The 24,444-nt window shown below is 41.4% G+C and overlaps 1 protein-coding gene across 3 annotated transcripts in view; it reads right to left on the bottom strand.

The window, feature by feature from the left end:
• The window catches only part of AFF3 (ALF transcription elongation factor 3), a 561,437-nt gene that overhangs the window by 509,587 nt on the left and 27,406 nt on the right, over window positions 1-24,444 (bottom strand). For 2 of the 3 annotated variants that reach the window (XM_075916945.1, XM_075916954.1), the window contains one exon: window positions 20,845-24,383. The gene's annotated coding sequence lies outside the window, so the exon portion shown is untranslated. The remainder of the gene's footprint in view (window positions 1-20,844; window positions 24,384-24,444) is intronic. The other variant, XM_075916939.1, reaches the window with a different exon arrangement.

Genomic DNA, 24,444 nt, shown 5'->3' on the forward strand with positions numbered 1-24,444 from the left:
GCCAAGTAACAGGTGTTAAGATTGGTATAGTTCTGTGGGAGTTAACAGAGAGTTACAGACCATTCCTTTGGGCATTCTAGTCTAGCTTGCCACCCAGACAAGCTGAACTATGGGTAGATGGCTTCGTACACCAAAAATCACATCAATATTCAGGTTATTCCCACCCAGTCCTAAAAGACTAGTCATTTGCCCCACATCATTTACATTCACCTCTCAAACCAAAAGAAGAAAATCAACAAGGACTCTGTCCTTTCATGATACACAATGCCTCATTTGCCTTCAGTGGGCCATCTTGTGGATAGAACAAGCATATTGTCTTAATGATTCTTTTCCTATTTGACAAGTTACACAACATTTTAATTCCTCTGTTTTTAAACTAAACCAACATTGCCTGTGAGTGGGCCAGATTATCAATGCCCTAGTCAATCAATGCCCTGTACAAGAACTGTCTAGTGCAGGGCAACTCAACACGCAGCCCATGGGCCGCATGTTTTGTTTGCGGCCCATGCTGCAGTGGGGGTTTACACAGGGCTCAACACATGGCCTGCAGGTGGGAGCCAAAACAAAGTAGTAATTAATATAATGGTCTTCTGTTAGGTGTTTTAGTAGTTAAATTCCTGGACTGTCATTGCTCATTAAAAGTGCTGTCATATGAGTGGAAATCTGGTAAATATTCCATTTTATTAATAGCAGCAAAACTGACTTAAATGGAGCCTGTGTGTTGTGTAGTCCTGCCTTAATCTTTGTATTCATGTGTGAAATAAACTATTTGCATATATATTTGCATGTATATGCAACCACACTTAAGTTGCAGCTCTCAGCATGTGCTGAGAGTATCATTGTGGCCCCTGGAGCTTCCAAAGTTGAGTAGCCCTGGTTTAGTGGATTAGTTGGAGGCTTCTTTTTAAGTTAACAGAACTATGCATAATGTGGATGGATGCTGTTCAAGTTTTTCCTATTCAGCAGTGTCCAAAAAGTCCTAATGGGACAACTTCTGTTCAATGGTGCCTTGGTCTAGTGAGGAGGTTGCCTCTCAAATAAACAATGGAGAATATTTACCTTTCTACCTCTCAGCATTGTGAGCACACATCAACAGTAAAACCAAAGGTCAAGCAGAAAGGTTACCATGCCTTTTTTTTAATTCCCCTGTTTTTAAACTAAACCAACATTGCCTGCCAGTGGGCCAGATTATCAATGCCCTAGTCAATCTACTGAGCAGTTACTCACAGGCTGTGTCTACACTGGCATGAATTTCCAGAACTGCTTAAAACGGAATACTATTCCATTTTCAGTTTTTCCGTAAAAGGAGCGTCTACATTGGCAGGCTGCTTTTCCGGAAAAACCCTTTTTCCAGAAAAGCGTCTGTGGCCAATGTAGACGCGCTTTTCCGGAAAAGAGCCCTGAGCGTCATTTTCCCCGATCGGGGCTTTTTTCTGGAAAAGACTACTGGGCTGTCTACACTGGCCCTTTTCTGGAACAGTGTTCCGGAATAAGGACTTATGCCCGAGTGGGAGCAGAATAGTTTTTCCGGAATAGCGGCTGATTTTGTACAGTAGAGCGTCGTTGCTTTTCCGGAAATTCAAGGGCCAGTGTAGACAGCTCACAGCTTATTCCGGAAAAGCGGCTGATTTTCCGGAATAAGTGGCCCAGTGTAGACACAGCCACACAGTTAATGTCAGGGATGTGATGGGCAACTGGAATTCAGACTTTTCAGTGTTTGATTTTGCAACATTATCATTCTTTTAATGTAATTTTCTTTGTATTGAATTCCCTATGTTTTTTAAAAAGCAAATTGTAACAGATGGAAATTGCATTATGTCGAACCATGTAGAAACCTACACAGATTATCAACAGGGATGGAGCAAGAATCTTTAAATCTACATCATCAAACTCTACTGACTGAGCTACAAGAGTAACTGGTCACAATACTAGGCATTTTACTCTCAGTGGACCCACCACAAAAGGGAGGATTGGCACATACTTTGCCAGTCTCATGCACAACTATTTCCTAGCTATCAGAGGAATGCTTCGGTTCTACAGCTGTGTTCTGGCACTGCCAAACACAGATCCCACACTTTTGTTCTCAAAGACAGTGTGGCTAGAGTGGAGGAGACTTGAGTCTGCCATATTGAAGCCATAAGGGAAGATGCTAGCCTCACCCTCTTAGCCCCTTGCCAATACTTCAGGGGCTGTAAGTGTGGAATTCCCCTAGTGCCAGGGTAGCATGTGCCGGCACTGTACTCTAGGAATTGGGAAAGGGGCATGTCAAAAACTGAAGGAAAAAAAAAGTGGATGATAGTTCTGGGCTGTGGAGAAGCCCATAACCAGCTGAGAGCAATTGCCATATTGTAGCCCCAGGAACGGTTTTATTTTAACGTATTCCTAGGACTCTGCTGGCTCTCAGAGCAGCCCAGAACCTGGGAGATGCAAACTCAGCTTTAAATCACTGCTGACATTGCCCTTTCTCCTCCATCCCTTCTGTGCCTCCCAAGAGATTCATCACAGAACCTGGCCCATAGGTTCTATTTTCAGCTCTGCCAGAAGTGACTTTGTATAACCTCCCAGTTACCCATTTGTCAACTGGGGTGGAAACGATATTAGCAGAGGCCACGCTCAATAAGAAGTGCTGTGAAATGCAGAAAGTTACATATTCAGTGGAGGAGCTAAGATTAGCACCAATGGTTTGTCTCCTAGCACCCATCATTCCTTCCCCAATGCTTTTTTATCACCTCCTAGACCAGAATGTTAACTATGTTCCTGGAAACAAGTTTGATACAGTTGACATGCTAGGGAACTCTGCTTAGGAGCATGCTCAGTACAGCTAGCACGTTAGGCACATCTGTGTGGCTGAAGTAAAGTCTAAAAGTCTCACAAACCCTGCTGAGTATGTGCAAATGGTAGTTTTCAGAGGCTTAAAACTGGGTCAGAATTTAGTGGATTTTTATAAGGACAGCTGAAGGCACCTGCCTGATCCCAGGATCATCCTGCCACCAAATATCAAGTTCTTGCTCTGCACAACCCTGGGTGTGCGTGAGCATTTCAAAGAGATCTATATTAAAACATTTCATTTAATTTTTTTTAAAAAGGTAGTAAAACTTATTTTTCCCCAATAGTTGTTCTCCTAGGGCATGTCCACACAGCAAGGCTAAACTCGAAATAAGTGACTAACTTGAGCTATGCTAATTGTGTAGCTTATGTTGAAATAGCTTATTTCAACTTTTGGTGCTGTCTTCACAGCAGTTATTTCATGATAGAGCATTCTGCCCTCTACTTCCCTTACTCCTCGTGCAATGAGGGTTACAGGAGTGGGAGTAAGATGTCCTCCAGCTTGATATTATGTCAAAATAGCTGCTTGTGTGTAGATGCGGACTAAGTTATTTCGGAATAATATCAGTTACTCCAAAATAACACTGCTGTGTAGACATAACCATAGATGGCTAACTGTTTCTGCTGAAAAAACAAACAAAAAGAAATCAGAAAAAACAAACAAACAATCCAACCTTCCATCCTGAGTCAAAAGACAGAAATCCAGCATGGAAAATTTTAGCCTTAACATTTGAAGTTTGGCAAATTTCTAAGCAACTGAAAACATCAAGTATAAGCTCATTTTGTTAGACAACAGTTTGTAGAAGTATCACTACCAGCAATGCTTATATTTGCGAATGAGCGTAATTTGACATCTTATAAATGGACCACATTCTCAGCTGCTGCAAATCAACATAACTATCTTGACTTGAAGTCCAAAAGCTGCATTGACTTACACCAAAGGAGACTGATTCAGAATTTGAAAGAACAGATGCATAACCAAGTAATCCCATTCCCAGATAGGTTATTACAAGGTAGCAGAGTTAATCTATTTTGGTACTTTTATCTTTCTGTGATTATTTTGCCAGATACTCGCAAATGTAATGCATTAAGTCTGACAAGAATTAACTTACATTTTAGCAAGTATTGGCAACTTTTTGATGTTCTCTTTCTTCCCTTCCCCTCTCCCCAGTTAAAGGTATTTTTACTCTGATATTGCTTAAAGCAGTCATAGTCTTTGTTCTTTTATAAATGATAAAGAGTTGATAATTTTGGGTTTTATAACACCACAATATGGAGAGAGTTTATCTTAACATCTCTAAGATTAAGACACAGAAACATGACAGAAGACAGAACAATCCTCTTTTTATCTCCAAGTCTCCATCACATTAGTAGAAATTGCATGTGAGAATGATAGGCTAAACTTTCTTTGCTGCTGTTTGGAAACACATAAGTTTATCCCAAAGCAATCACTGCTGTTAAGAGCTCTTTCTATGGCTATTCTAGATAATATTTCACAGGCAAAACTGATACTTTAATTACATTGTAATAAGATTCTGATTGTATTCCGGTATGCCTCATAGGACATCTCTGTAAGCAAGATGCAGTACATTAAGAGTTGCTTCTTGTACAATTTAAATAACTGCACAAACTATCCCTCTCAGCTATTTCATGACACCTAAACTGTTGTTCGTTCTAAATGCAAGTGGCAAAGAAACAGTATGAACCAAACACAAGAATTCTATTTCCAGAAAAAAGTAACAATTAGAGGGAAGCAACAGTCTTCCTGAGCTATTATTCTCCCCACAGTCTGTCATTTCTTCGATATAGTGTAAATAGTACACAAAATCCTGTGCCTCACAAGAAGAGTGTATAAATTGAACATGTATCTGTGAGCTTTGATTTTATACACAGATGGCTACATCTACACTGCAGGCTTTTTGCGCAAGAATGGTTTTGCACAAGAGTGTCGCTGGCAGTGTGGATGCTCTCTTGCGCAAGAAAGCTCTGATGGCCAGTTTAGCCATGGGGGTTTCTTGCGCAAGAAACCCCTGTTGCCCATCCATCCTGCCTTCTTGCACAAGAGGGCTTATTCCTTGTGGGGAGAGGAATAATTCTCGCACAAGAAGCCCTCTGTTCCAACGCTTTACTGTAAGTTTACTTGTGCAAGAACGCACATGCAGTGTAGACTCTCCGCAAGTTTTTGCGCAAGAACAGGTGTTCATATTGACATATGCACATGGGTATATATCAGGATAACTAAGGTATTCACTATGAGCTTCATTCTGCATGACTGAGAAGGATCTTATTTTGCAAGTAGTCCCACTGAAGTCAGGCACAGTAAAGTGCTGAATTAGGGTGGCAGAATCAGGCTATATTTGTAAGTCTACACTTATCTCAATCTTCAATTGATTAATTTAGCTCTCAATCACTGAATTAAATGTAAATGATCTGCTAACCCAAAAGCATATTGGGAACAATTGCAGCCTCCCTCCCCGCCCCATATGTTTAAAAAAAGTCTCTATGAGATGCAAATTCTAATTTTTACACTAACCCAAATTCTTAAAGATGAAAATCATAGCTCAACATAAACCAGGAGATGTAATAAATAATGAACTGCACTAACAGCTTAACATCATAAGGAAGCAGATGGAAAACTTCCCTCCAGAGATCATTGCATCTAGTATTAGAGAATGAGTTTCTGGACGTGCACAGGGTGAACAGTTCAAGTCTGAATTACAATGAGGTTTGTAACACTTTTTTTATTATAAAATGTAAGGATTTCATGTCTTCCTTTTAGAAAGTACTGCTATTATAGCATTCATCTGTTTCACCAAAGACATGAAAAGCAAATGCAAAACCTCAAGCTGCTAAAGTGTGCAGAGAACAAATCAAATAGAGAGTTCATTCTGGGAATGCCTTCGTTGGTTTTACAGTATATAGTAGTACAACAATGCCATCATCTGTCCAGGAAAAGAAACAAAGTTGTAAACTTACTCTTCACTGGAAACATTCATTAATCTAAAGTAACTGAAATACCTCATTAGGACAATGACTATTGCACGTTTAGATAATTATAAAGGTGTGTCCAATCAGCTTCTCCAATTACATTTCACTGCACATATCATATAACCAGCGTTCCTTCCAATTAGCAATAGAAGAAGTTGAGGCACCCACAGACTCTGAAATGCACTTCTCAATATTCAATTTGAACACAACTGTTTTTCCCTGGAAAATTGACCCTTATTCACCTTTTGTGACCATTTTGCTTGCATTTGTTCTGCACTGTATATGCAAAATCATTAATACAGCAGTTCATGGGAATCAGCCCTTACAGCAACAATATGCACCATGATTCTGTGATCAGACCCACTTTGATGAACACCTGAATTCACACAGAGATGCTTCTTCAATGTGTGTGTGTGCGTGTGTGTGTGTGTGTGTGTGCGCGTGTGCGCGCGCGCAGGGGTGGGGTCATGTCTGTATGGGTGCAAAATTCCATTGTGTGAATCCAATTACATTATCAGAGCTGCACTTCACCACTCTGTCTCACCGGTAACCCGAGGATTTTGCAAATATCAAGTTATAGATAAAATCTTTAAAAATGCCCATCCTACTACTTGATTACCTGAATGGAAGCTTGCAAGTATTACAAGGAATTCTGTCTGAATATTAGTGAAATTCAACCTGGGAACACCCCTATGAAGATAGGTATCATTTCCCCAATGTTACAGAAAGGGAAACAAATACAGAGCATTTTGCTCCAGGTCTCACAGCTTAATTTTGGCAGAGCTCAGCCCAGACTGGCTGACTTCCAATTCTGTATGCCAACCAATGGGCAATGTTCCTTACACTATAAGACTAGTGAGGAGATCATAGCTTTAGTTTCTTGCTCTAAATATGCAGAACCAACCAGGGCACATTTGCTTAATATGTGTGGAGTGGGAAATGGATATTCTCATGAAAAACTTGTTAAGCTTAGAAACATTTAGCCCCCGTCACACTATACATAGTACTGATTAGTAATTTCACAGTGCTGTTCCAAGAAACCACTTGCTTCCAAGCTTACAAGTTTATAAAACTAAACTGAAGATGTCCAGCCTGAGGACGTATGCAGCATTTCAGAAGTATTTCATTAGCTGGAACACTTAATTTTACACACCACTTTGACAATGAATCATACAACTCTGCTGCACAGGACTGCAATTTAAACATATGGAACTGATTTACATGATTGCTTCCAAATTGTAATTACAGTCCATTAAAAACTAACAGCAAGGTATTGCAGCAAGATACTGACTTAAACTGGAATGAAAAGAAAAATTAATGTAAAAAAAGGGGGGAAAGATAGTATTGTCTCTCCCTCACACACACACAATCACATTTGTTCAGAAATGTGAGGTTATGAGATTATGGACAATGAGCTATGCTCCTATAGCCAGAAAAGTGGATATACTATTTCTCTTCCTACTTGTTAAGAAGAGCTGCTAGTTGCTCTCCTTTGACAGTCTGAGACCTGAAAACAATGGATGTTCTGCACCAAAAGCTTAAATTAAAGATTTCCAATTATTTCAATAGGTTTTTTTTATTCACCCACATAGAGATTTCCCAGGATCAGGCTCAAGATTCTTGCCAAGTAGGAGCACTGATGGGCATGATATGGTGACCCAAAGCTTCTGATCTATTGTACATTAGAATTAAAGTCCTTTAAAAGTGGAGGACTTGTGTTTGTAACTTTGGTAAAACAAAAAACAAAACTTTGTGGACAAAATAGTATGCCAATAAAAAGATTGAGAGAACAAAGAAAAACTTTGGAGATTGGACCAAACCCTTAAATCAGATGAAGGGATATTGGAAAGAACGGCTTTAAGCAGAACTTTGTATAATCTATCAATATATTTTAGAAATGTTCGTCTGCCTATCCATCTGTGAGTCCATTTGTTCAAGAACTCCTCCCAAATAGTAAGAGCTAGGACCACCAAATTTGGTGTACAGCTTCCTCTTATCCTAACAAAGCAAGGTCAGGGTTTGGTTGTGTCAGGAAAGTGAGACATAGCTGGAATGAGGTTGCTTCTCATACAACCAAACAGAAATGAGACAGAATCACCAGGCAGGTGAAAGGGTCTGGCTGAGGGCATGCAACCCCATCTGGGATTGTCCAAGCTCCAAGTCCTCCCACCCCTTAATGTGCCCTATAAGGAGAGCAGGAGAGACCAGGGACTGAAGCTCCTCCTCCCCAGATTCTGCAACGTGTGTAACCATGTAACCGCTATGTGGTTACTATATAAAACGCTTTAACATCCCTAGTTTATCGAGGGTTTGCACTGCATATTTCTCAGGGAAATTGTGTGTACTTCATTGTCTAACCTCATTAGATATTTGTTAAGTGGAATGGAAGACCAGGAAGGGGAAGAGGAAAGTTATGGTCAGGTGATCAGCTTTTCCTCTCTGGCTTAGAGCATAGAGCCTGATTGTCCATTGTCCTACATAAAGATACCAGGATGGGTAGAAAATAAAGATCTGTTCCTCTCACTCTTGGAAGAGGAAAAGGCAACAAAACAGTTAAAAGGGTAACCCATATGAAATTGTATTTTTTTTAAGTAAAGAAAAGCCAGATAAATTAAATGTATTGCTAAGATTCGCATTTTAACACAAAGTCAAAAAATGGATGAGTTAAGGATTGTGCAGTATCACTGCCTCACATCATTCATGAATAACATTTCTAAAATAAACTACTTTATAATTTCATATGTACCTTGATATTCATTATGGGCAATGGGAATTAATATCACTATGAGAACTTGAACTCTCACACTTCCCATCTTTTCCTCCCTATTTCAATTCATAACCTTCTGGTTGCATTAACATAGTCATTGCATTTCATGTATATAAAGAATGACAAAGCAAATACAATGGAAAGCAACTCATTCAATATTGACTATTTCAACTTCAAGCCAAAGCATTTTGGGTAAGCCCTGACCTACATCTACATAGTGCTTAATACACAGTCGTGGATGTTTACCTTAGAAAAAATATCCTGACCCACTTTTGAACAGTAATAATACAACTATGATTTGTTGAATATGTGCTTGTATGGACTTTGTAGATAAGCCATTAGCCTTTTACTGAGCTCTTTGGACTTGAGTCAAACAAAACTGTTTAGCAATCCTTAAGTCAGAAATATACCATAAGTCTAATAAAACAAACACACATGTTCAAAACATTAAACAAACCTTTCAACGCCCTGTTCTTTAGTGAAGCCCGGATTAGGAACAGGACCCCAATGTAAAAATAAAATTCTACAAGACAAGTGCCGTATTCAGTGTCCAAGCCCTGCAAGGATGGTATGATTTACATATGTTTTATTGGTATGGCACAAATCTGATACAAACCTCTGTCCCCTCACTCCTGCAGCAAATAACATTTTTCTGTCTTGTTGAGGTTTCAGAACAAATCCATGCTGGAAAGCCACATTATTATGCTGATAGCATTGTAAGCAATGACTAGCATTGCTTGCACGTGCAATGCTGCCGTACTATGGGTGCATGCAGACTCTGTATCAGAGGCAGCAAGAGGGGATGCCGGTGGGAGGGCCACAGAGGCAGCAGCCCAGGCAGTGGGGGCAGGTTTACAAAACAGCTCCCCACAAGCACGGGCTCCCATGAAGCCTCCTGCCTCCTATGCTGCTGCCTCTTTATCAGAGGCAATGGGGCTGGGGGAGGGGGGAGGGCAGGCGGGAGCAAACTCTCTTTGAGCACGGCCTCCCATCTTCCCTGCCCCCAAGTGTAAACACTAAAATATCCAAAAGCGGCAAGGAGTCCTGTGGCACCTTATAGACTAACTGCAGTGTAGGAGCATAAGCTTACGTGGGCAAAGACTCACTTCGTCAGATGCATGTAGTGGAAATTTCCAGAGGCAGGTATAAATATGCAGGCCAGGATCAGGCTGAAATATCCAGCGGTTACACGTTTACACAAATACCTGTTAGTTAACATCCCTAATAACTAGTTTTTAGCTATCTATTCAGATTCACCTCCAGCTCCTATTGCAATGCATGGGGTTAGAAGTAAGCAGCCAAGTGGATGTCCAGTGTACTACTGCTATGTGCAATCAGGCATGAGGGGACATGCAAAGGGGAGACAGGCAGCCCCTTTGAATTTTCTCAAAGGAAGTTGTCAGAGGTGGATGATTACCCTGTAGGCAGCAGTGTTGATGACCCCTCTACTACCATTACCAAAGAGGGCCAGAAACACATCACATCAAGACACGCAGTCCGAGAGCTTAGGAATTTCAACACCCCCCCTCTTGCCGGCATCCACTCAATTAGTGGCTTCAGCCTCACAAGCCCGGAACACCTGCTCCTCTCTTCATTTCTCCACGGCTCTTCGAATGTCACTGCTTTCCAGTCACGTGCCTGCTGTGACATTCTGCATTGCTCCCACACTCACTGTGTTGCTAGGTGCTCTGGAACCGTGTGTCACAAGTGCTTTATTAATTCAGATTTCCCCAGAGTGTCACATGCCCACTTGATGTCCCTACAGGCTTCATTTTGCACGTGACTCTCTGAGCTACAGGTAGCTAAGCAACGTGTGTGTGTGTGTGTGTGTGTGTGTGTGTGTGTGTGTGTGTGCACGTGCGCACACACACCTGGGGGGAGAGAATCACATGATCTATAAGCAGAGATCTTCTTACTGAGCACATGTCAAGTTACTCCAGTGCCACCACTTATCCCACTATGCTTATAGAATAAACTGTACTCAGGAAATTTGCCCTTGATGCCCTCTTTCAGGCAGTAGCAACAGTTTGAATGTGTCAAGACACATTCTTTGAGTTACCAATTTAGCCAGAATAAGACCTGGCTCTTAAGCACTTTTCATTTTCCACTTCCTGAGTAGAGACCAGTCAGATGTTGATAAGCCAGCCCTAAAAAACTTGTGAAGGACTGGCAAATGCCAGCCCTGCCCCAGATGCACAATGGCCTCAAAAGCCCAGGTGAAATTCACCCCCATGCAAATGCCAGCACAAGTGCTCTTTATCATTGGGGCATAAATGAGTCTTCATGGTGTTAGACCTTGCACTGGTCTCCAATACCCTAGCAGAGGGGGGAATGTTCAGCTTTTGCTGATAAACACATGAAAATCTGAAGACAACCATCAAGGCCCTAGACACTTAAGTGCACGGCTACACCACACACCCACAGCTGCCCCGGGTCAGCTGACAGGCTGAGAACCTATAAAATTGCAATGTAAAGATGTTCGGGCTCAGCTGAAGTCCAGGCTCTGAAACCTTCCCTCCTCTACACTGCAAGCTTCTTGCTCAAGAACTGTTTTGCACAAGAATTCTTGTGCAAAAGGTCTTCTACAAGAGCACGTCCACACTGCCTTGTGGACACTCTCTTGCACAAGAAAGCTCTGATGGCCCTTTTAGCCATAGGGATTTCTTGCGCAAGAAATTCATGTTGCCTGTCCACACTGCCTTCTTGTGGAAGAGCTCTTGCGCAAGAGGGCTTATTCCTCGTGGGGAGAGGAATAACTCTTCTGGAAGAAGCCCTGTTTTCCAACGCTGTACTGTAAATTTACCGGCACAAGAACGTACATGCAGTGTAGACGCTCTGCAAGTTTTTGCACAAGAACAGCCGTTCTTGCGCAAGAAGCCTGCAATGTAGATGTAGCCGAGGTGTTTTGAGAAAAATGAGGAAGAACGTCTCTTGCACAAGAGTGCATTTTTGCACAAAAAGGAGCTGTGTAGACGGCTCCTTTTTGCGCAAAAGCCTTTTGCGCAAAAACAGCCCCTAATTAATTATGCAAATGAAGTGCAGTAATATGCTAATCCACACTTCATTTGCATAGGCTTTTGCGCAAGAGGAATGCAGTGTAGACATAGCCTTCATATGGAAATGCTCCCTTTTCCCTAATTATTTGTGTTTTCCTTCTGTATAATTTTTCCATTTCTATTATCTTTTTGAGATGGAGTGACCAGACCTGTACACACTATTCAAGGTGGATTTATGCAGTGCCATTATATTTTCTGTCTTATTGTCTGTCCCCCTCCCAATGGTTCCTAATATACTGATAGCTTTATTTGACCGCTACAGCGCCCATTGGAGTAGAAATTGTCAGAGAAGTATCCATAATGACTCCAAGATTTATTTTTTCAGTGGTAACAGTTAATTTAAATCCCATAACTTTGTAAAATGTAATCCTAGCTGTACATAGAATGTGCATAGCTTTGCACTCATCATTATTGAAATTGATCTGCCATTTTGTGTCTCGGTTGTGTGAGATCTCTTTGTAACTCTTTGCAGTCAGCTTTGGTTTTAACTAGCTTGATTAATTTTGTTGTCACAGGGCCTCCCCATGCTTTATGAAAAATGGCTTATGAATATGAAAATGCATAATTCGAAGACCCATTAGGCAAAATGCATCATGTAACAATTTTTAAAGTTCCAATCTGCTGAATCTGTATATTCTATTTCTGTGCATGTCTCATTTTTGTATGGGAAGTTACAAATATGAAGTATGAATCTGTTTATAAATCTGGAATTTGTAGTGAGAGCCATTAGCGGCACTTAAGAATCTAATGGCTGGGTGCTCAAGGTAACAATCTGTGAATTGTTTTGCTTTTCCTGTAAGCCTGGATTGTGGCTGGTCCTGTCAGGCATGTACCCAGTCCACCTGATGCTAGAACCCATTTTGAATCTTGTATTTTTCCACTCAAAGTGAGAAAAGTCTGAACTGAAAACAAAGAATTCCAGCTTTGGGCAAAGGGGATAGAAGGGTGGGAAACCAAACAATAAGGGCGTGATCAGATGCTAAAAGACACCCATTTACCACCCAAGATGTTGCTGAAAACATCTAAGACTGAACAGGAGGAGCAAATTCTCTAGCTGAGGTCCTGCCATCAGGAATGGCCTTCTCCACCTCTCCGAAAATTCAACTTTTTTGGTTCTACCCTTTCTTTACTGAGTCATCATCCATCAGTTATATCTGCCATGACTAGAAATGCTATCTCCAAAATAAATAGGCCCCTTAATTTATTTAGGACTTGAAGCAACAGCTTGAGTTGTGTCCAGAACGAACCGCAGAGCCTAGAAGATGGATGTAATACACTCTGGTTGGTTTACCTTATATAAAAACACAGTTGGAACTAGCTGGGTTAACTTAAAGGGTGGAGCAAGATATAGCACATTATAGGCACCAAGCTGAGTTAATGAAATCTGTGCATAACTGGAGTGAGGTCTGCATTTGAGAAGAAAGATTGCATTTTCTTGGCCAGCCAAAGAGGGGAAATAATTGTGCCCAGTCACCACTGTTACCAGAAAATCTGAGATGACAAATTAAGCCATTAAGAGCCCAAGATTGTAAACCACACTGATGGCATGTGGATGTACATACCTGAAGATAGATAACAGGGACAGACTCTAGCACCATCCTCTGATTCCTCAGAAACCTCATCTGATGGGCTAATTGGACAATCAGCCCTCTGAGCCTGATCGGCTAATTAGCTGCATCTTCCCCAGTCAGTCATCTCTTGGGGAAATGATTGATGTCTAAGTGATCAGAGTGCTGTCTGGCCTCTTAGCTTCCAGCACTGTGTCACAAGCAGCAGTTACAGACTCTCACTTTTCAGAGTATATCTTCCTGTCAACAGACATCACCTCCCGGTGTCTGGACTGAGTTGAAGTCAGCTAGGTTCCTCCTTCTGCCACATATTGGAGGATGATGGGGAAATAGCATGATAAGAAATAGATGAAGGCTTGAGTATCATGTTGCTACTACCCAGGATGCCTCAGTCTCCCCCAATGGCCTCACATATGCATTATAGAATCCTAGGGCTGGAAGAGACCTCAGGAGGTCATCAAGTCCAGCCCTCTGCCCAAGGCAGGACCAATCCCAACTACATCAACCCAGCCAGGGTTTTGTCAAGCTGAGACTTAAAAACCTCTCAGGATGGAGTTTCCACTACCTCCCTAGGTAACCCATTCCAGTGCTTCACCACCTTCCTAGTGAAATAGTTTTTCCTAATATCCAACCTAGACCTCTCCCACTGTAACTTAAGACCATTGCTCCTTGTTCTGCCATCTGTCACTACTGTGAACAGCCTCTCTCCATCCTCTTTGCAACCTCCCTTCAGGAAGTTGAAGGCTGCTATCAAATCCCCCCTCACTCTTCTCTTCTGCAGACTAAATAAACTCAAATACCTCAGCCTCTCCTCATATGTCACGTGCTCCAGCTCCCATTGAACAAAAGCAGTGACATGGGAGAGAACAATGATCAATTGCCTATCATCATTCTCTGAGATCTCTCTAGAACACATGAGCAAGTCCACCTTGAAACTATTGTTCCTGTCAGATTCTGCAGGAAAGTAATCAACACAGCCTCATCCCCAACCGTGGCTGGATCTCAGAACATCAGCATGAATGCTTGCGCTCTGTATGTTGCCCTATGGAGAGTGCCTCAAAGTCATAAGGATCCATAGTAATGACCTTTCTTGAACAAAACCAAAAAGCCTCCCCTTGTTAGTTAATTAACTTGAAACCAACATCAAAGAATGCAGATTGTGCCAACTTGAGCAGCAAGCGGGGCTCAGTTGAACATTCCTCATTTTGTTTAGAAACAATCTGTTTACATGGACATTTGCTTATTCTTCCTCGGTTTCTGCTTTTCAGATCCTTTTCAGTAAGTTTGTTAGAGAAATTCTTCTGCTCCCATTTGTTTATTCCTCACATAAAGTTATCAGTAAAACAGTGTTACTTGTGGGGGAGGTGGAGCTGGAGAAGTAGTACAGCTGTTGTGTAATCCCAAGGAGCTGCAGGATTCCCCTCATTTCTTTAGACATTTGCCCTGATGAAGGACCATGGTGCCTGACACTAGTGGAAGTTTATAAGCCCCGTATGCCAAGAGTTGCTGTTGCTGCAAATCTGAGTGTGCCTAAAAGCTCCTGTAGATCTTTTCTTCTGCCTTACATTTTTCTTCAATATGCTGTAGGCCTCCATTTTTACCTCAGATAAACAGCACATCATTTCATAAGAAAGTGGATTTAAAAAAAATGCAAGTGAAAACTTAGAATTCAGTGACATCTTATAAAGACTCCACTGGAAGTAGAAAAGAATTAGCCTTCTCTTGGTTTGTTTCCTATTCCCTGATCTAAGACATGGTATCCCTTCTAGCTTTTCATTAAAATTAGCCTTCTGCGCCATTCTACCTAGAAATCCTTTAATCCCCCAATTAATATAGCAGCCTCTCCTTTACCATTCTTTTTAAATGTGTCTATTTTGTAGAGAAGGCGATCATTCTCCCATCTTCCTTCCCACCCCCCGCTCTGGAGACAATAATTATATTTTGATAGAAGGGTCCTACTGTATAGCCATATCATCAAATTCCACACTCAGCAAAACCTGGCTATCCTGCTGCTGTTACTGCTATAGTCGAAGTTGTTAAAACAAACCGCTTGAACTAGGGTCAGGCCTGAATGAATGAATGGAAGAAGGAACAAAAGCAAACATTATCCACCAGCACCCATCAGAGAAGGGATCCCATTGTTCACTGTATCGGCTGTTGACAACGACAAGAAATCACTGAGGATGACGCCGCCCCTTCCTTCTCCTCCCTCCTCCTCTGACTTTCTAATGACATGCACAGATAGAGCATTTCTTAATTCTGTGCACCCATATTTAGCTGAGTCCATTTTTCAAGCCTGCAATGGCTTGTGCAGCTATTTTGATCCCAGACCCATCACAGTTCTGCAGCAGAAGGCCACAGCCATAAAGTAACACATTAATGTGAAAGACACTCCATTTTTAATCTTATTCCCTATGAAACAAAAACAAGCAAGTCCCAGCAATGCAATTACTGAAAGTTTTACAATTACAAGTTCTTTGTCATTTACCTTTTTGATGTCGTCAGGCAAATGTATGAAGTCATTAACATGTGCACACATATTGCCGATTGCCAGCTAGCCTGCTAAATGTATACCCTTCATGTATTTACAATGGGGAATATTAATATGACACCGTCGTCAAGTAAAAATATCCAAATATTACAAGTCAGGCCCTCAAAATCAGAATTTGGCCTGCCAAACAGGAGAATTAAAAAATATAACAAAAATGTAGGTTCTCTTTATTTGCCTTTTACTTTCTGAGCTTTCAGGGTCACAGAGTCAAGCTTTTTATCCACAGCCACAAGGGCTAGAGACTCAATTTTTTTTTTTCAAATGAAAGCTGAGTCTCACTGCTCCAGGTGCAGGCCCTCTCCCTGACACTTACTCCACTGAGGAGAATGAGCCATCCCAGCTCCACCTGGGGATAGTTATTTGGACAAGTAACTGGATAGCAGTCTGTTAATTAAGGAACAGATGGGCTTTATAAAGGGTTATGAGGCAGGAGCCTAGAAAAGATTCTTTTTTCCAGTGATGATGTCCTGGAGAGCCAAGTAGCCCCAAGAATACAAAGAGAGAAAACACCTGAAGAGAGAGCTTAAAATGCTCTCCAGGAAGGGTAAGCCTGAGAGATACCAGACTCAGCAAGAGAGAGAGAGAGAGAGAGAGAGAGAGAGAGAGAATAGATCTTCAAGCACTGGAGAAGCCTGGGGGTTTATAGAAAAAGAGAAAGGTTCTTCATGCACCATGTTCAGTGGTTGACTAAATAAACCAGACCCCAAGAGGGCCTGGTTGACTGTGTTCCATCCTTACTGAAAGCCTGTTAGGGGAAGCCGAGGCAGAGAGGTAACTGCAATTCCACATGAAGTTGGGGAGTGAGTGCCTGCCACTACACTCGCATAACTCTAGGGCAGCGGTGGGCAGTAACACGGCAGAAGTTCATCAGAGTTAGCCCTTCGCGGGTCACCACTGCTATATTTACCTGGATGGCTGCAGGTCCCAGCAATCACAGCGCTTGTTGGCCATGGATTGCCGTGGAAGCAGTGGGAAGTGGCATGGACCAGGACACCACTTCCTACAGCTGCCGTTGGCAAGAAAGGTGATCTGAAGCCAACTGGAGCTGTGCAGGTACATATAGCAGTGAGGGCCTCCCAAGAGCTAACCCTGGAGGACTGATTCCCAGCCAGTATTTGCCCACCTCTACGGTAGGAGCTGATGCGTTAAGAAAAAAAAAAAAATCAATTGCCTTGAGACCCATGGAAAAAAAAATCACAAGAGTTGCCAGCCCTGTAAAGAGCTGTTAATGTTTGTGTTTGTTTACATTTGTAACTATAATGTTGTACTGACCCAGGGGAGAGGCATTTATCGTGTCAAGAGGCTCCTTTTCAAGTCCTGATAATCAGTGCACGATCCCCTGTATTGAAGCCAATGGAACTTGTAGACTATAAAAGCCTCATAGTTCTGGATCAAGAAGCTTGCAAGCGTCCTAACACTGAAAGGCCTGAATTCTTCCTTTATCCCCATCATTTCAATGGGAAAGGATATGGGGAAATTAAAATATATAACATATGCTCATTCAGTGTTACAGTTGTGAATTTAAATACTCAAAGGCCAAGCAATGGGAAAAAAGTTTACTGTTGATTGTAATGTTGTCATCCATGCTGTATAGGCTGTGTATGGTATTCCGCATACTTAATAACACTAACAAGTCCTACATTAAATTACATATTGAAAAAGAAAAGCAGGACTAGACAATCCACTGTGTGCCATAGGAAGGAACTGTGTGGTCTGTGAGAACCTCAGCATCTTCATTAGCTGCCTTTGGGTGGTGACGATCCCAGTCCTTCAATGAGCTCCACATGGTTTGCCTACTGTGCCTTTAAGGAGCTCCACTGACATCAAGGGAAGGTGATGGTGGAGGTTATATCTGACTTCATTTGGGCCCCATGTAGCCATAAGGGCCCAGATCAGTAAAGGTATTTAAGAGCTCCCCGGAGAACACTTACACACTCAGCTTTACAAACGTGAATTATCACCTGAAGTCCCAGAGTTAGTCACCTATATTTTTTTTGCAGGATGTGTCTCTAACTGACCTCCTCCTCCATAGGGAAACAATGAAGCTTACTAACTTCATGGAAGTGAGTAAGATGTGGCAATCTACAGTGCTGTTAAATCCACAAAATAAAATGAGATTTTTTTTCCCCCTAATTTCTTTCATACGACTCTTAGCTGGTGTTATTTGTAAGTAGCTAAGCTAATTTCAGAAAGATGTGATTTTAAAAAAAAAAAAGTTGAAGGAATCCTTTTAATGGTTTTTTTTTTTTTTTTTACAGTCTTGCTATATAACCACTTCCTTTAATTAATTATCGGTGTTTTATAACAGTTGAATTCTCTTATCTTAATTTAATTTGCATAAGAGAGTTAATTTTCCTGAGTTGGTTTTCAGCATTGGTTTTCATTGTGGACTAACAGTTAAAATTTGGATGTTTGCAACATAGTATTTTGCCTGCTCCATAACTAGAAATCAAATTCCCTTAAGTCATTTTCAAAGATGACTTTTGTGCTTGGACTTTCATATAAGGGCAATCTTGGATCAGTTTTTAGAAAGATCAATGTCGTTAAATCATAACTGGGCAGGAACATGTTTGTTACTTTTTTTGCAAGAAAAGAAATCCCCACAAGTGTGTCATCTAAATTTTGTAAAGGCCTTATTATCCCACTTCACTACATAGCAAAATGAATGAAGAGAGCTGTGCAAACATTGCGGATCTTTTCTTTATTACAGCTGCAGCCACTCCCCTGAGACGTTATTAATGTCCATGGTTCTTGTAAAGAGACAGCGTACGCTAGAATCTGATTACTATTCAGATCAGCAGCCTTGTTCAGGCTCTGTGAATCAACACATTAGTAGATACATAAAAGGCTCTTGCTGTGGGCTGAACAAGTTCCTAGGGCCGCAGTCATGAAAAGATAATGGTGGCACCCTTATCAGAATCTTGTGGAAATTGTGCCTGGCCAAATAAATAAATAAATAAAAGCAGATGTGTTTTTCCAACGTAATTTATTATTTATCACTACTCAGCAAACCTCTTTATTCTTGTTTGAGGTATTTACCCATCATTTATAGCTCGCTGGTGTGTATAGATTGAAAAAAATATAAGACACTAAAATATATGCCTTTTAAGTAAGCACTTAAGGGTAACTCTTGCTTCCTGTACCGGCCAAAACCCTAGTATCATGCAGAGTGGCTTCTTGTAAAATGGGAGAAAAAGAAAATCTTGTGCAGAATCTCCTATGATCATTAGTCACTGCCTTCTCAGGGACTGAGAGTGGAGAAACAGGGTGGGAGGAATCAGCACTTGCAGGTATTTGAAACTCAAAAAAGGCAGCTGGCCTGCCTATGTGAAAGCAACCTTTAAGCACCTTTAAGTAACACTCAAGAGTTCTGCAACAATCAAGTGGCAACATCAAAAATAGGACCAGCATGAGAATAGAAGTTTTTCATATACATGAAATCACAAAGCCTTTGATTTTCAAAGGAGCTGAGCAACGACCCCTTCATTGAATCAAAGGGGACTGTAGAAGCCCAGAATTTCTGAATCAGCTGTCCCAACAGTCAAGCCTATTTGCTGTGTGTGGGCAACAGCAGCATGTCCATAAAAGGCCCATCTGGCCACACAAAATGGAAGACCAGGAAATATTTGTTGTCTGTTACAGCCATATACAGACACATTTCATCATAAGATAAGTCTGTTAAGTCCTCTGACAGAAAAAGAGGAAAAGGATGTTTAGAGGTAAATTTCTGGACAAAGAAACCCTAACAAGATAGGAAAATCCATGCCCACACAGGAAGATTAATAGAAGACAGCTATATATAGGAAACAAGGAGAATGGAAAATACCTTACAACCATTGCAGACTTACTCAGCTCCCAAATAGGCAGTAACATCACAACCAGCTATTGCTTACTTAACAATAGCTCTCCAAACAAACTATACCATGCAGACAGGCAAACCAAAATGTAGCACATAGTCTGTGGCTTAGTTCCACATAGCTATCTGGAGTTGTTACTAAAGCATGAAGAGTAAATAATACTGTTATAAAAACACATCGGTCTCTGAGGGCAACCACAAAAACTGCAGTCACCCAAAGTTTGTCAGTAGATATGATGCCTGTGGGACTGCAGCACACATGAGCATGGAGTCCCAGTGCCACCAAACATGTGTACTTCAAAATTTAAATACCATAAACTGAAATCAGGGCTGCATGAGCTTATAGGGGCACATATTTTGTCCCCAGTATTAACCAACCTCAGGCTTTCACCATTCTACATGCTGTTCTGCCCAGCACTAAGTCAGTTATTATGAATATCACCATGACTTCAGCAATGTTTCTTGAAGTCCTGGCATGCACAATCGTAAGGGAAAAGCTACAATGTTCGGTCTATGTTGCGACCAGCTGATCTGTCACATGGCGCTTGATTTCCAGACAATGTCAGATGTAGGGTCATTGTCAGTCATGTGGCTTCCATCAAGAATGAGATAGGGGACAGTAATTCTCTCTTATGGTTAGCATGGATGACCCCTAACTATGAATCCCAGCATGAACAGCAAGTCTAGTCACCCTAAGTTCTGTGGGAGGAGAGATAACCAATGGACTTTGAAGACACCCTGGCCAACAATATTTCTGCACAGTGTTGCATATGGTCTTTCACTTTCGGAAGATTAACACAACCTAACACACCATACATACTTTATCACAATTGCCTGGTTCCCTGGCACCAAAAACCATACCTACTGACCTGGTAATGCCACTGACACAGCTCTACCTGTGGCCCTCATTTGTCAATGCCCAGGATTTTTGTCCCCTACTCTTTCTGGATAGAGAGTCATCAAACCCAGGACATGGAATCTCTTTGATGTGCCGTGGGTTAGGAATACACTACATGCCCCCTTTGCCTTGTACTCAGTGTTCAGTAGTACACAGAGGCACATTTCTCCATGGAGCTGAGGTGTAACTCAGTAATGTATACCTGTTTCTCCACCAAAAATGAAAATTGAAAGTTTAATGAGTATTTTTAGCTCATCAGCCAGCTAAACTTAACCGTTCACGATAGACTCTCACCCTGAGAAGTTGGTCCAATGAAAGATGATATCTCACCCACCTTGTCTTACAATAGTGTGATCTGTCTGCGAATGGATTTCTGCAATTCTCTCATAACTCCAGAGGAGAGTTTCTTGGCTGATGTAGAAGATCTAAGATGTGTACAAAGTTGTCAGTATACAACATTTTAAAACATACATATTCCAGTGTTTCATGAAAATGTACATAGAGCCTTGTCCCTCAGTTAGCCTATGTCTTTTCCTTGATTATTACAGAACAATTTTAGAAAACCTCCATATGAATTCTAGGAGACAGAAATTTGCACAATCAATTTTTCATGCCTTGTGGCAAACGTACATTCTACAAAAGATTTGATTGCATCTGGATGTAACTAAAAAGAAATTAATGTGACAGTACATATTTTCATGTATGCATCTTAAGCATGAACTACTATTACAAGTTTTTTTTATATTTTGGGGGATGTTATTATCTACCTGTGAAAAACATGGATATTAAAGAATAACATTAGGTCTCAAGGAAAAAGGACTCTACAGAATTCTTCTTGTTCTCTCTCTGGAGCTACCCCTATATCCAAAATGCAATAAGCAGAAAACAGATTCCTGGGCTATATGTCCTTCATATGAATTGCAAAATCACTGAGCCCTCAGTCAAAGTGGATTTGCGCAGACAACAGTGCAACACCATTGAAAAATTGTATTTATTAAGCATTTCAATATACATTTATTTGACTGTGTGCAGTCTGATTGAGTTGCACTAAAAATTGATGAGTTTCATAATGGTTTCCTGTTAGCAGGGATTCATTTGAGAGGTACTGCCGCAATAATTAGTGTTTTATGGGTGAGTGGGCAGCACATTCCTGTTTAACTGGTCGACTGCTCTAGCAGGGATTTATTTCAATGGATTCCTCTCCTCAACAGTAGGGTAAATAAATAAGTGCTAATGGAACACAGTCACACTATGTCTCTTGACATTTTTCTGTTACTTACCATAAAGCAGCTGACAAACAAAATCTGCATACACAAATCCATAATGGTTTGGAGCCTGCATGTGGTTTTGTAAAAGTCATTTTGATGGACTATGCAAAAGGATGCAATTATCTCTTCTCTAGCAATTTTTAACTCCCAGGCATACATCAAAATCCACCTTTTTTACATAGCTGCATGGAGCAGGCTTTAGGATGGTCTGTTGATGACCTATTGTTATTAAGGCTTTTTTCCTTACTTTACAAGCATTCTATGCTTTGTACAGTGGTCTAAGGGCCTAATCCTGCACCTTAGACCACTGTACAAAGCATGAAAGTTCACAAAGTGAAATAAGCAGGTGTTTTAGTTGGCTTCAGTAGCTGCAGGCAGAGGGCTCTAGAAGTGGAACAATTTGTATAATGGGAGCGCTGAGCGCCATTGAGCCACTCTGTAAACCATGTATATAATGGAAACCACTTCAAGCCAGGGGGTGCTGCAGCACCCCTAGTTCCAGCACCTATGGAGTCAGGATCCAAGCCCAAAGGAGCACAGCTTGGGCCAGGTAAGCATTCTGCAGGAATCCGTGGGAGCTCTATAAAGAAGGGCTTAAACCAATGGTCTCCAAACTACAAGAATGCAGGCACAACTGGCCCAGATCCAGCCCCACTCTGCCCCTAGGTCTGTTCCAGCCACAGTCCCAGCCCCCCAGACACTAAAAGTCCAGGTCCCTGTCAGAACCTGCAGCAGCTTTCAGGGAAGGCTCAGATGAGAGAAATTCTGTTCACTTCCCCATCCTTCTCCAAGCCTGTCCTGCCCCATTCACCCCTCCCCCTCCTGGAGCACAGTTTAGCTCCACCATATGCTCCATTTACCCCTCACACCCAGAGGCCAACTGCTCTGGAAGGGTGTGAGAAGAGCTGATCAGCAGAGTCACTGGTGAGCAGGAGGGCTGGTGGGGAGGGGAAGGAGCTGATCTGTGGGCCTGTCAGTGAGTACTGAGCACCCATTATATTTTTCTGTGGGTGCTCCATTCCTGGAGCACTCATGGAATTGGTATCTATGCTCCTAACCTCTACCCTAGCTCCCAGGGGGACTCGAACTGGATGTGCAGAGGAACATGATTGAAAGCGTTTGGGTACCAGTGGCTTAAACCACTGGGTCTAGTATGGAACATGACAGGACTCTCTAAGCTTGCTGTTTTTTGGATCACTGAGCGGAAATAGAAGCAGTAGTTCACCAGTAATCATTACTCGGCAGTGCTGGAGGAGGTGTTGATGGGAAGAAACAGAAATTAGAAAAATGGAGAGAGAAAGAAAGATAAGAAAGTCAGAATATTTAAGTCACAGTTTTTTCTGATGGGGAAAAACACTCTAGCTTCAATCTGAGAGTGTATATTATTACTAAAATCTCAAAATAAATGTACAGACTTCCTGGGTGAAATCCCAGGGCTAATGAAGTCAGTGGCGAATCTCCCATAATGAGCAGAGTTTTTACATTTAACATCTTGACCAGGTGTAGCTATATTATGAAATACATGTATATATTTAGAAAAAATGAAACAAGGGAAGAAATGATATTTACCAATATAGTACATAACATAACTGTTTACATCTGCTAGTATAGTTCCAAGGAATTAGACCAGCTGTTGTTGAAATAGTCTGTCATCTTTTATTTTGAAAGCTATCCTTTCCATGTATATAAATCTGGTGTGTCAATTAAAGTATGTTCAAGAGTAAATTTCTTCTTCAGCATTATAAACCTACTGTGACATACAGGCTGACTCATGCTTGTCTGCATCACTTGAGATTTTAACATTACAGTAGTCAGACTTAATTCCCCGCAGGCACAAAGACCACCAGTTTCTTAGGCATGCCAGTCAGAAGGGCAGGAGATGACATTCAGATCTGACAGCTAGAGTGGGATGTTCTTCTCCTTAGTTTGTCATAACCCTATGTTCTCCCCAGGGAGAAAAGGCGGTTTCTTCTTTAAGGAAAAATACTAATGGGTTCTTCTCAGCGCTACCCTTTAAAAGCCTCATGTGTTTACTGAATAAGCCTTCTGTGATCCAACAGAGAATATTTACATCCAAGTTAGACATGACATGGCTTCACCTATCCATCAATTAACTTCTCTCCCAGATTCAATTTCCTGACATTCATAGAATTATAAGTAATTATAGCACATCTCCCATCACCTATGTAGCAACATTACCAAAATATAGACACAGTTCCACACTCATAGTAGTTCTTCACACCTTCATTGAAATGAACTTTTTCACATGTGGGAATGGAAAGATGAAATGGAAATATCATGATCAATCAAACCCATTGGCTATGGTTACTGTGATACACCTGATGTTTCTCTGTGGGTCACAATGGTAATTCTTCACATGGGATGGTTCCAGTATATTATGTAGATGAGGGACAGGATTAACTGCAGAGGTTGGTTCTAAGATGACCAAAGTCTAATTTTGTCTTCAGCTCAAGGGGTGGGCTTTCCAGAAAGGAACCCAGTGGCCTGTTTTTCACATTGTTCTTGCAGCCTGGATTAGCATGAAAGGACTGTTGCCCGTTGGCCCAAGTGATTGGCCAGTATTTGGGGTCTTGCTGAGTTGTTTCTGTTAGCAGAAAACAATTGATGATAGGGACAGGAATTTCTGAGGTAAAATCTCATTTGTT

This window comes from Pelodiscus sinensis, chromosome 1, assembly GCF_049634645.1.
Source record: "Pelodiscus sinensis isolate JC-2024 chromosome 1, ASM4963464v1, whole genome shotgun sequence".
In the NCBI taxonomy this organism is placed as follows: Eukaryota; Metazoa; Chordata; order Testudines; family Trionychidae; genus Pelodiscus; species Pelodiscus sinensis.